The following is a 12,862-nucleotide window of genomic DNA, read 5'->3' as shown; positions in this document are numbered from 1 at the left end:
AGAAGGCAGTGACTGGAGAGATGTGGCCACAAGCCAAGGAATTGCCAAGGACGGCTGAAGCCACCAGAAGCCAGGGGAGAGGCCTGGGATGGATTCTCTCAGCCTCCAGAAGGAACCAGCACTGCCCACACCTTGATTTCAGACTTCTGGCCTCTAGTGCTGTGAGACAATACATTTCTGTAGTTTTCTGTTTTTCTGCTTTTTGTTGTTATTGGTTTTTTTTTTTTTTTTTTTTTTTTGAGACAGAGTCTCGCTCTGTCGCCCAGGCTGGAGTGCAGTGGCGCGATCTCGGCTCACTGCAAGCTTCGCCTCCCGGGTTCACACCATTCTCCTGCCTCAGCCTCCTGAGTAGCTGGGACTACAGGCACCCGCCACCGCGCCCGGCTAATTTTTTGTATTTTTAGTAGAGACGGGGTTTCACCATGGTCTCGATCTCCTGACCTTGTGATCCACCCGCCTCGGCCTCCCAAAGTGCTGGGATTACAGGCGTGAGCCACCGTGCCCGGCTTATTGTTATTGTTGAGACAGGGTCTTGTTCTGTCACCCAGGCGGGAATGCAGTTGCACGATCTCAGCTCACTGCAACCTCCACCTCCTGGGCTCAAGCAGTCCTCCCATTTCAGCTTCCCTAGTAGCTGGGACTACAGGTGTGCACCACCATACCTGGCTAACTTTTTGTTATTTTTTAGATACAGGGTTTCGCCATGTGACCCAGGTTGGTCTTGAACTCCTTGGCTCAAGCAATCCTCCTGCCTCGGCCTCCCAAAGTGCTGGGATTACAGGTGTATGCCACCACATCAAGCCTTTTCTGCTGTTTTAAGCCACCTAGTTTGTGGAGCTAGGTTACATCAGCCTCAGGAACCTCATGTCATAGATTTACTTCTATAATGTAAATCTCCTAGCATGTACGTTTTCTTCACATACTTAATTCCAACCTTCATCTTTCAAAATCGGATCTTAATCCTATGTCCACAAACTGCTTCTGCTGAAGTCACTGCAACCCTATCGGGAAGCCCAGCCCATCAAGAGTGGAAACAAATATTGGGATTATCCTTATCGTAATAGTCAATGTGTTCTTAGGGACACCTCAGCCACTGCAGGAACTGTTTAACTGACCTTAGAAAACCCCTTCCCCGGCCAGGCACAGTTTCTCATGCCTGTAATCCCAGCACTTTGGGAGGCCAAGGTGGGCAGATCATGAGGTCAGGAGATTGAGACCATCCTGGACAACATGGTGAAACCCCGTCTCTACTAAAAATACAAAAATTAACCGGGCGTGGTGGTGCTTGCCTATAGTCCTAGTTACTTGGGAGGCTGAGGCAGGAGAATTGCTTGAACCCAGGAGGCGGAGGTTGCAGTGAGCTGAGATCATGTCATTGCATTCCAACCTGGCAACAGAGTAAGACTCTGTCTCAAAAAAAAAAAGAAAAGAAAAGAAAAGAAAACTCCTTCCCTTAAGGGATTGCTGTGCAGCTCACTCATTTATTTATTTATTGAGACAGGGTCTTGCTTTATTGCCCAGGCTGGAGTGCAGTGGCACTATCACAGCTCACTGTAACCTCAAACTCCTGAGCTCAGGTAATCCTCCTGCCTTAGCCTCCCGAGTAGCTGGGACCAAAGACATGGGCCACAATGCCCAGCTAAATTTTTCTTTTCTTTGTTTTTTGTTTGTTTGTTTTGAGGTGGGGATGGGATCACTCTGTGTTGCCCAGGCTGGTCTTGAACTCCTGGACTCAAGCAATCCTCTTGCCTCGTACTCTCAAAGCACTAGGATTACAGGCATGAGCCAGTGCACTTGGCCATGGGGGAAGCCTTTAAGATGGTTTGCAATGATCCCCACCTCCTGGCATTCTTTCTTTTGTAGAGTTCCCTCTCTTTGAATGTGTGCTGATTGCCTTTTTTTTTTTTTTTTTTTTTTTTGAGATAGGGTCTCATTCTGTCACCCAGGCTGGACTGTAATGGTGATCTTGGCTCACTGCAACCTCTGCCTCCCAGGTTCAAACAATTCTCCTGCCTCAGCCTCCCGAGTAGCTGGGATTACAGGCGCCCACCACCACACCTGGCTAATTTTTGCATTTTTAGTGGAGATGGGGTTTCACCATGTTGGCCAGGCTGGTCTTGAACTCCTGACCTCAAGGGATTCACCTGCCTTGGCTTCCCAAAGTGCTGGGATTACAGGTGTGAGCCACCATGCCCAGCCTTTACTGACTGCCTTTTGATCACTATTATACAATACAAGCAAGGAGCCATCACTTCTGAAATTAGATTTAAAAGACAATGGCTTCCTATTCTCCAGTTTCCCAGCCGCCTCTGCAGGTAGAGGTGGCCCAGGACCCAGTTCTGACCAATGAGCCCTAAGAAGAAGGATGCTGTGGGAATTTCTGGGAAATATTTTTATGCCTTTATCTGATCAAAGGTTTCTCTCCAACTCTGAGACTCCAGGCAGGGAGTCCTGGGGTCAGATCATGGACAGGGCTCACAGCGTTGGGTCACAGACTCAAGACTCTCCAGATGTCCTCATAAAAAGGAAGGAAGCTGCCGTGCGCGGTGGCTCACGCCTGTAATCCCAGCACTTTGGGAGGCCGAGGCAGGCAGATCACTTGATGTCAGGAGTTTGAGACGGTCTGGCCAACAAGGCAAACCCCATCTCTACTAAAAATACAAAAATTAGCCGGGTGTGGTGGCGCGTACCTGTAATCTCAGCTACTCGGGAGGCTGAGGCATGAGAATCACTTGAACGTGGGAGGTGGAGGTTGAAATGAGCTGAGATCCCACCACTGCACTACAGCCTGGGCAACGGAGTGAGACTGTCTCAAAAAAAAAAAAAAAAAAAAAAAAAAGAGAGATAGAGAGAATCTAATGCCTGATGATCTGTTACTGTCTCCCATCACTGCCAGATAGGACTATCTAGTTGCAGAAAATAAAGCTCAGAGCTCCCACTGTTTCTACATTATGGTCAGTTGTATTATTACAATGTAATAATAACAGAAATAGGCCTGGTGCAGTGGCTCACGCCTGTAATCTCAGTACTTTGGGAGGCCAAGGCAGGCGGATCATGAGGTCAGGAGTTTGAGACCAGCCTGGCCAACATGATGAAAGTCCGTCTCCCCTAAAAATACAAAAATGAGCTGGGCATGGTGGCAAGCTTCTATAGTCCTGGCTACTTGGGAGGCTGAGGCAGGAGAATTGCTTGAACCTGGGAGGTGGAGGTTGCAGTGAGCCGAGATTGCGAATTTCCCTCCAGCCTGGTCAACAAGAGCGAAACTCTGTCTCGAAAAACATACATATAATAATAATAATAAAGTGCACAATAAACGTAATCTGCTTGAATCATTCTGAAACCAGTCTCCTCCCTGCCTCCTGAGTAGCTGGGACTATATGCACGTGCAGCACACCCAGCTCATTTAAAGAAAAAATGATTTTTTTTTTGTAGAAATGGGGCTTTACTATGTTGTCCATGCTGGTCTTGAACTCCTAGCCTCAAGGGATCCTCCTGCCTTGGCCTCAGAAAGCAGTGGATTCCAGGCCATAAGCCACCACACCTGCCAAAGAAAAACTTTCTTTTTGAGACGGAGTCTCACTCTGTCGCCCAGGCTGGAGTGCAGTGGCGCGATCTTGGCTCACTGCAAGCTCTGCTTCTTGGGTTGAAGCAATTCTCTTGCTTCAGCCTCCTGAGTAGCTGGGATAACAGGATGCACCACTAATTTTTTGTATTTTTAGCAGAAACAGGGTTTCACCATGTTGGTCAGGCTGGCCTCAAACTGCTGACCTCAAGTGATCTGCCTGCCTTGGCCTCCCAAAGTGCTGGGATTATAGGCGTGAGCTACCACCACTGGCCCTTTTGCTTATTTATCTAGCATTAAGAAGAAATCCAGAACGAGGTAGCTTCACAAGTTTCTTCTTGGTTGTGGTGGTGGTTGTTGTTGTTGTTTTTAGACAGAGTCTTGCTCTGTCTCCCAGGCTGCAGTGCAGTGGCCCAATCTTGGCTCACGGCAACCTCCGCCTCCCGGGTTCAAGCAATTCTCCTGTCTCAGTCTCCTGAGTAGCTGGGACTACGGGCACCCACCACCATGCCTGGCTAATTTTTGTATTTTTATTTATTTATTTTTGAGACAGAGTCATGTTCTGTCCGCCAGGCTGGAGTGCAGTGGCGCGATCTTGGCTCACTGCAACCTCCGCCTCCTGGGCTCAAGCAATTCTCCTGTCGCAGCCTCCCAAGTAGCTGGGACTACAGGTGTGTGCCACCATGCCCAGGTAATTTTTGTATTTCTAGTGGAGATGTGGTTTCACCATGTTGTCCAGGCTGGTCCTCCTCTGCCACAGCTGTGAGCTCTGACCTGGCTAGAGGGCATGAGGCACCTTCAAGTATCTTGTCTCAAAAACACAAATGTTTGGGCAAGGCTTAAATTCAGCAAACAGCCTGTGCTTCCATGCAGGATGGCTGGGCCGGTGTGGGCTGGGGCAGGAACTCGGCCTTAACATGCAGCCAAGCCCCTCAGAGACACAAAACCTCTGTTTGCTTTGTGGACTTGACCCTTTGCCCCAGTAGACTGGAATCTGTGGGCTTCCCTCAGCCTTTGTCCACCCTGGGTGTGTTTTCCCTTTTTTCTGGTAACTGCCAATCTGGTGCCTCTTTCCCTGCATCAATCTTGCTCCCCATCAGCAACTGAGGCTTGAGTCTTTACTCTGGCCACACATCCGGCCAAGGGCACACTTATTTTGTTTTGTTTTGTTTTGTTTTTAGGCAGCCTGTTGCCAAGGCTGGAGTGCAGTGGTGGGATCTTGGCTCACTGCAACCTCCAACTCCCGGGTTCAAGCAATCCTCGTGCCTCAGCCTCTGGAGTAGCTGGGATTACAGGTGTGCACCACCACGCCCAGATAATTGTTGTATTTTTAGTAGAGACGGGGTTTCTGCATGTTGGCCAGACTGGTCTCAAACTCCTGACCTCAGGTGATCCACCCACCTCAGCCTCCCAAAGGGCTGAGATTACAGGTGTGAGTCACTGTGCCCGGCCGATATTATAATTTATGGTAAGATAAATATTTGGTCTTTGCCCCAGTTCCTGACACAGAGCTCCTGAGATCTTTGTAATCTCCTGACTGATGGGAACATCTGATGCAGAGTTTCAAACTTCCTGGGTGACATGAGTGTCTTTTGTTCTAATGAGGTGATGCTTGGGAGGTTCCTGGGTCGGGGGTCAAGAAGATCAAGCCATGCTTATAAGCCTGGAGCTTTCCGCCTCACCCCATTTCTCTGGAAAGGGAAGAGGGCCTGGAAATGGAGTTATTAACCGATCATGGCTTCGTAACAAAGCTTCCATAAAAATTCCTCGGCCGGGCGCGGTGGCTCACGTCTCTAATCCCAGCACTTTGGGAGGCCGAGGCGGGTGGATCATGAGGTCAGGAGATTGAGACCATCCCGGCTAACACAGTGAAACCCAGTCTCTACTAAAAATACAAAAGATTAGCCGGGTGTGGTGGTGGGTGCCTGTAGTCCCAGCTACTCGGGAGGCTGAGGCAGGAGAACGGCGTGAACCCGGGTGGCGGAGCTTGCAGTGAGCCGAGATCGCACCACTGCACTCCAGCCTGGGTGACAGAGTGAGACTTAGTCTCAAAAAAAAAAAAAAATCCCTCAACAACAGAGTTTGAAGAGCTTCCACATTGGTAAACACTTCCATGTACCAGGAGGGTGGTGGACCCCACTCCATGGAGGCAGGAGCTCCTGTCTCCCTCCAGATCCTGCTCTAGGTATCTCCTCATCTGGCTGTTCACCTGCATCTTTTTATTATTATTATTATTATTACTATTATTATTATTTTGAGATGGAGTTTCGCTCTTGTTGCCCAGGCTGGAGTACAGTGGTGTGATCTTAGCTCACTGCAACCTTCACCTCCCAGGTTCAAGCAATTCTTCTGCCTCAGCCTCCCAAGTAGCTGGGATTACAGGCATGTGTCACCACACCCAGCTAATTTTGTATTTTTGGTAGAGACGGGGTTTCTCCATGTTGGTCAGGCTGGTCTTGAACTCCTGACTTCAGGTGATCCACCCGCTTTGGGCTCCCAAAATGCTTGGATTATAGGCGTGAGCCACCACGCGCAGCTATTATTATTTTTCGTTTTTCTTTTTCTTTTTCTTTTTTTTTTTTTTGAGACGGAGTTTCACTCTTGTTGCCCAGGCTGGAACACAACGGTGCAATCTCGGCTCACTGCAACCTCCACCACCCGGGTTCAAGCAATTCTCCTGTCTCAGCCTCCCAAGTAGCTGGGATTACAGATGTGTGCACCATGCCTGGCTAATTTTTTGTATTTTTAGTAGAGACGGGGTTTCACTATGTTGGCCAGGCTGATCTCGAACTCTTGACTTCAGGTGATCACCTGCTTCAGACTCCCAAAGTGCTGAGATTACAGGTGTGAGCCACTGCGCCTAGCCACCATATATATATATATATATTTTTAAGCAGGGTCTTGTTCTGTCACCCAGGCTGGAGTGCAGGGGTGATCTTGGCTTACTGCAACGTCAACCTCCCAGACTCAAGTAGTCCTCCCACCTCAGCCTCCTATGTAGCAGGGATCTCAGGTGGGTGCCTCCAACAGCTGGCTTTTTTTTTTGTATTTTTCATAGAGACAGGGTCTCACCACGTTGTGCAATCTGGTCTTGAATTCCTGAGCTTGACTGATTCTCCCACCTTGGCCTCCCAAAGTGCTGGGATTACAGGTGTGAGCCACTGCACCTGGCCATGCCCCCCTTTTTAAAAAATAATACTTTTTAAAGTTTTTTTTTTTTTTTTTTTTTTTAGATGACGTTTTGCTCTTGTTGCCCAGGCTAGAGTGCAATGGCGTGATTTCGGCTCACTGTAACCTCTGCCTCCCGGGTTCAGGTGATTCTTCTGTCTCAGCCTCCCAAGTAGCTGGGATTACAGGCACATGCCACCACGCTTGGCTAACTTTTGTATTTTTAGTAGAGATGGGTTTTGAATTCCTGACCTCAGGTGATCTGCCCGCCTTGGCCTCCCAAAGTGCTGGGATTACAGGCATGAGCCACTGCGGCTGGCTACCAATTTTTTTTTTTTAAGATGAAGTCTTGCTCTGTTGCCCAGGCTGGAGTACAAGGATGCAATCTCAGCTCACAGCAACCTCCACCTCCTGGGCTCAAGCAATTCTCCCATTCCAGCCATCTGAGTAACTGGGACCACAGGCGCGCACCACTATGCCCAGCTAATTTTTTGTATTTGTTGTAAAGACAGGGTTTCACCATGTTGCCCAGGCTGGTCTCAAACTCGTGAGCTCGAGTGATCCTCCCAACTTGGCTTCCCAAAGTGCTGGGATTACAGGAAGGGACTCTGTGCCCAGCCTAAGGGAGTCTTGATTTATAGCCAGTGCATTAGAAGTACAGGTGAAAACCTACTGTTTGCAGATGGCATCTGCAGTAGGGACCGTCTTGTGGGACTGAGCCCTTAACCTGTGGAATCTGATACTATGTTCAGGTAGATAGCTTCTGAACTAAATTGAATTTAAAAACACCCAGCTAAAAAATAAAAAGACAAAAAACCACCCAAACAAAAAAAAACCCACCCAGTTGGTGTCTGCTGGAGAATTACTTGATGTTTGGAAAAGTTCCCATACATCTAGTGTCAGAAATGTTGTGTTAAGGCCGGGCACAGTGGCTCATGCCTGTAATCCCAGTACTTTGGGAGTCTGAGGCTGGCAGATCACCTGAGGTCAGGAGTTCGAGACCAGCCTGGGCAACATGGTGAAACTCCATCTCTACTAAAAATAACAAGTCAGCTGGGCGTGGTGGCGCATGCCTGTAGTCCCAGCTACACGGGAGGCCAAGGCAGGAGAATCGTTTGAACGCGCAAGGCAGAGGGTTGCAGTGAGCGGAGATCATGCCATTGCACTTCAGCCTGGGTGACAGAATGAGACTGCATCTGAATAAAGAAAAACGAAAAGAAGGAAAAGAAAGAAATGTTGTGTTGAGTGATGTGTGAGCAGAAAAAAAATAATTTATGTTTTCTTCTTACTTTTGGTGTCACAAGTGGGATTTGGACGTGATGCAGATCTTAAGTGTATTAATATACTATCTCAATGACATTATGATATTATTGGAAACTGAAGATCAGGCTAGGACTGAGTTGAATGCAGTGGTGACCCACATGACCAACCAAAGCTGGCTAATAGCTGTCCAAATGGTGAAATTCTTAGAATAATCTAGGCAGGAGCCACCGAGGATAGTGCACAAGTGACTAAAAATAAATTGTTGGCCAGGTGTGGTGGCTTACACCTGTAATCCCAGCACTTTGGGAGGCCGAGGCAGGTGGATTACCTTAGGTCGGGAGTTCGAGATTAACCTGACCAACATGGAGAAATACTGTCTCTACTAAAAATACAAAATTAGCTGGGCATGTTGGTGCATGCCTGCAGTCCCAGTTACTCAGGAGGCTGAGGCAGGAGAATCGCTTGAACCCAGGGGGTGGAGGTTGCAGTGAGCTGGGATCTCACCACTGCACTCCAGCCCAAGTGACAGAGCAAGACTCCACCAAAAAAAAAAAAAAAGAAAAAAGAAAGAAAGAAAAGAAAGAAAAAAGAAACTGCCGTTGTTACCTACCCCCAGGACCAAACAAGAAACGTCAGTGTTTCTGGAGTCTCCAGCCGGACTCAGTCCCAACACCTCTGGTCCCCATGAATTCAGAGAACAGCATTCGGGCTGGAAGAGTCTTCAGCAGGTTCAAGGCCAGCATGCATAAGCCCCACTGCCCAGAGAAGAGGGAGATTCGGGTCCTCCAGTGGTCCCCACGCCAATTTGTTTGACAGATTGCAGAGGTCCAAGCAAGCTGGTAGCCTCTGTGTCCCCCAGCCTCAGGCTTCAGTGTCTGGCACTCTAGCTTCACAGGCATTTGCAGTGGGGCATCCTCAGGGAATACAAAGTTTTGTGAAGACCTGGAGATCTTTTTTCAAAAGCACAATTACAAGTTTTCACACAGACTAGTCTTCATTCATACCTAAAACTCTCATTTCCGGTAGAAAATATGCACCAGTGAAAAACAGGGCATGGGGCTGGGCATGGTGGCTCATGCCTATAATCCCAGCACTTTGGGAAGCTGAAGCAGGAGGATTGCTTCAGCACAAGAGTTCAAGACCAGCCTGGGCAACTTAGTGAGTTGCTGTCTCTACAAAAGATAAAAAATTAGCTGGGTATGGTGGTGTGTGCCTGTAGTCCCAGCTACTTGGGAGGCTGAGGTGGGAGGATGGATTGAGCCTGAGAGTTTGAGGCTGCAGTGAATCAAGATCTCCCCACTGCACTCCACCCTGGGCAACAGAGCAAGATTCTCTTTCTAAAAATGTTTAAAAATAAAAATAAATAGTCTGGGCAGGGTGGCTCATGCCTGTAATCCCAGCACTTTGGGAGGCGGAAGTGGGCAGATCACTTGAGGCCAGGAGTTTGAGACCAGGCTGGCCAACATAGCAAAACCCCATCTCTACTAAAAATACAAAAATTAGCCAGGCCTGCAGCACATCTCTGTAATCCCAGCTACTTGGGAGGCTGAGGCAGGAGAATCGCTTGAACCCAGGAGGCAGAGGCTGCAATGAGCTGAGATCGCACCACTGCACTCCAGCCTGGGCAACAGAGCGAGACTCCATCTCAAAATAATAATAAAATATAAATAAATAATATTTGGTCTTTTGACCCCAGTTCCTGACACAGAGTGATGGGAATGTCTGACACAGAGCTCCTAAATCCCCTAGAATTTCCTGGGTGACAAGAGCGTCTTTGGTTCTAAAAAGATGACTCTTTGTGGGTTCCTGGGTGGGGACCAAAAAGACCAAGCCGTGATTAGAAGCCTGGAGCTTTCAGCCCCACCCCCTTTCTCTGGAGACTGGAGGGGAGCTGGAAACTGAGTTAATAATCAATCATGCCTTCACAATGAGGCCTCCATAAAAATCCCCAAAAGATGGGGTTTGAAGAGCTTCTGAGTTGATGAACGCATCTGCAGGTTGCAAGGGTGGGGTACCCCACTCTACAGAGACCATTGTGTCTCAAGGCGGGGCTGTTTTGTGGGATTGAACCCTTAACCTGTGGGATCTGATGCTGCGTCTGAGTAGATAGCATCAGAACCAAATTGCATCAGAGGAATCCCAGCTGGTGTCCACTGGAAAATTGCTTGCTATGTGGAAAAAATAAAAACAACCCACACATCTGGTGTCAGAAGTGTAGTGTTGAGTGGGGTGTGTGTTTTGTTTGTTTCTCTTACAATGTGTTTTGAAATAAAACCAATATTCAGCCGCAAAGCAACCGCATTGGTCACATTTCTGCAACGATTGTGTTGATGTTTTTCTTGATTTCGTCAAACATGAGAGCCACGGGGGGCTGCAGATTTTCATAACAAGGCCTTCAGGATAAATTGGCTTTTGAAATTATTTTGTGATTTAAAAAAAAGAAAAGAAAAACCAAATTTAAAAAAATAAATTAAAAGAAGATTTAATAATATTTATATGTATTCAAAAGAAGATTTAACAAGATTTATATGTATTCACCAGGAAACATTTTTATGATTTGTTTTGGAAGGACAAAAGCAATTTTCACAGTAATGTGAATTTTGTAATCTAATATTCTTTTTTTTTTCTTTTTTTAGATGTTTGAGGCAGGGTCTCACTCCCGTCACCCAGGCTGAAGTGCAGTGGCATGATCACGACTCACTGCAGCCTCGACTTCCCAGGCTCAGGTGATCCTCCCACCTCAGCCTCCTGTGTAGCTGGGACCACAGGCATGCATCACCACACCAGGCTAGTATTTGTCTTTTTTGTAGAGATGCAGTTTCACCATGTTGCCCAGGCTGGTCTCAAACTCCTGGGCTCAGATGATCATCCTGCCTCCCAAAGTGGTGAGATTACAGGTATGAAGCACTGCACCCAGCTCATTTTTCTAAGGGGAAAAAAAAAGTCTTCCTCTCTACATTTTTTGTTTTGTTTTGTTTTTCATGTTTGAGGGCTCTGCATTGCTGGTGCAACTGTGGATTTGATCAGCTCCTTGAACAATCCATTGCCAGGTCAGGACTTGGAGAAAGCAATGTAGATGACCCAGAGAGGGGCAGCAACTGGCTGCAGGCCACATAGCAATTTCATTAAGATTCCATCCTTAGGCCGGGCGCAGTGGCTCATGCCTATAATCCGAGCACTTTGGAAGGCCGAGGTGGGCAGATCACTTGAGGTCAGGAGCTCAAGACCAGACTGGCCAACATGGCGAAACCCTGTCTCTACTAAAAATATGAAAATTAGCTGGGCACGATGGCGGGAGCCTGTAATCCCAGCTACTCGGGAGGCTGAGGCAGGAGAATCGCTTGAACCTGGGAGGCAGTGGTTGCAGTGAGCCAAGATTATGCTACTGCACTCCAGCCTGGGTGACAAAGCAAGAGTCTGTCTAAAAAAAAAAAAAAAAAAGATTCCATCCTGGTGGGGTAGGTGGCATGAGGTGAGCTACCTCCTGAGAGCCACCAGTTTTGGGATGATCCTCAATCCCAGCCCCAGTCTGAGACCTGGCTCTGGGGAGGATAGAATGTAGGGGAGACCCTCCATCCTTGCCGTGCTGTGCCCCAGGTGGGCCTGGAGCCAGCCACACCTGAAGCTGACACAGCCCTGGGCCTGGGTAGGAGGCAAGTGGAGTCGTTCCAGTGGAAACTTACCTGCTTCCTGCCTGGTCTTGTCCTCTACTCTGCCTGGCTTCTTGACAACTCTCCCGCTGCACCAGAAAGAACAGGAATTCGGGGCCTCAGTATTAGCTTAAGCTACAGATACCAAGATCAGCAGGGGAGACAGAGACAAGCCTGTGGACCTAAAGGGGAGGGGCCCCACCTCACAGTCATTTAGGAGAACATTCAACAGGGCTGCAGGATAGGGCTCAGAGGGCGAGGAGGAAAAGGAGGCAAGGGCACTGCCCAGGGTGCTGGGGTAGGCAGCAGGGTTGCCCGGAGGAAGAGAAGATTCTGGGAGGAGGCCTCTGGAGCTGCTCGGTTGAAGTCACCCAGTTGACCTTATGCAGAGGTTCCAGGATTCCTGTGGAATCGGCTCAGCAGCAGGGTACTGAGCTGCCGGGAAGAGGTCAGGGATCTTGGTGCATGCAAAAATGCTAAATAAAACATTAGCAAATTGAGTTCAGCTGTGCTTTAAAAGACACTATACTAGGAGTATGCAGGGTCTTATTCCAAAGAGACAAGGAAAGTTCAGCTTTAGAACGCTTCATTTATTTAATGAAAAAATAAAAGGAGAAAAATTCCACGTGATCATTTCACCATGGAAAAACTATGGATAACATTCAGAAACCCCTTTCTTTTTTTTTTTTTTTTTTTTTTTTTAAAGTTCTTAGAATTTTTCTTAAAAGTTCTAATCACCATCGATAGTGATTAGAAAGGATCACCTCCTGCAGCCTGTTAGATGGTAAAACAGAGCTGGGTGCGGTGGCTCATGCATGTAATCCCAGCACTTTGGGAGGCAGAGGCAGGCAGATCACCTGAGGTCAGGAGTTCAAGACCAGCCTGGCCAACATCATAAAACCCCGCCTCTACCAAAAACACAAAAATTACCCAGGTGTGGTGGCGTGTGCCTGTAATCTCAGCTACTCAGGAGGCTGAGGCAGGAGAATCACTTGAACCTGGGAGGCAAAGGTTGCAGTGAGCTGAGATCGTGCCATTGCACCCTAGCCTGGGTGACATAGCAAGACTCTGTCCCCCACCACACACACAAAACAAAAAAGATGGTAAAACAGGATGCACAACATATTTTAGGATGAGGCAGGAATGCCTCAAATCATGGCTAATATTTAACACTTATGTGGGAGGTGCTGGCCAATGCAATAAGATAAGAAAAAGAATT

This window comes from Theropithecus gelada, chromosome 19 (assembly GCF_003255815.1).
Source record: "Theropithecus gelada isolate Dixy chromosome 19, Tgel_1.0, whole genome shotgun sequence".
NCBI lineage: Eukaryota > Metazoa > Chordata > Mammalia > Primates > Cercopithecidae > Theropithecus > Theropithecus gelada.
Note: the sequence above shows the minus strand (reverse complement) of the source record.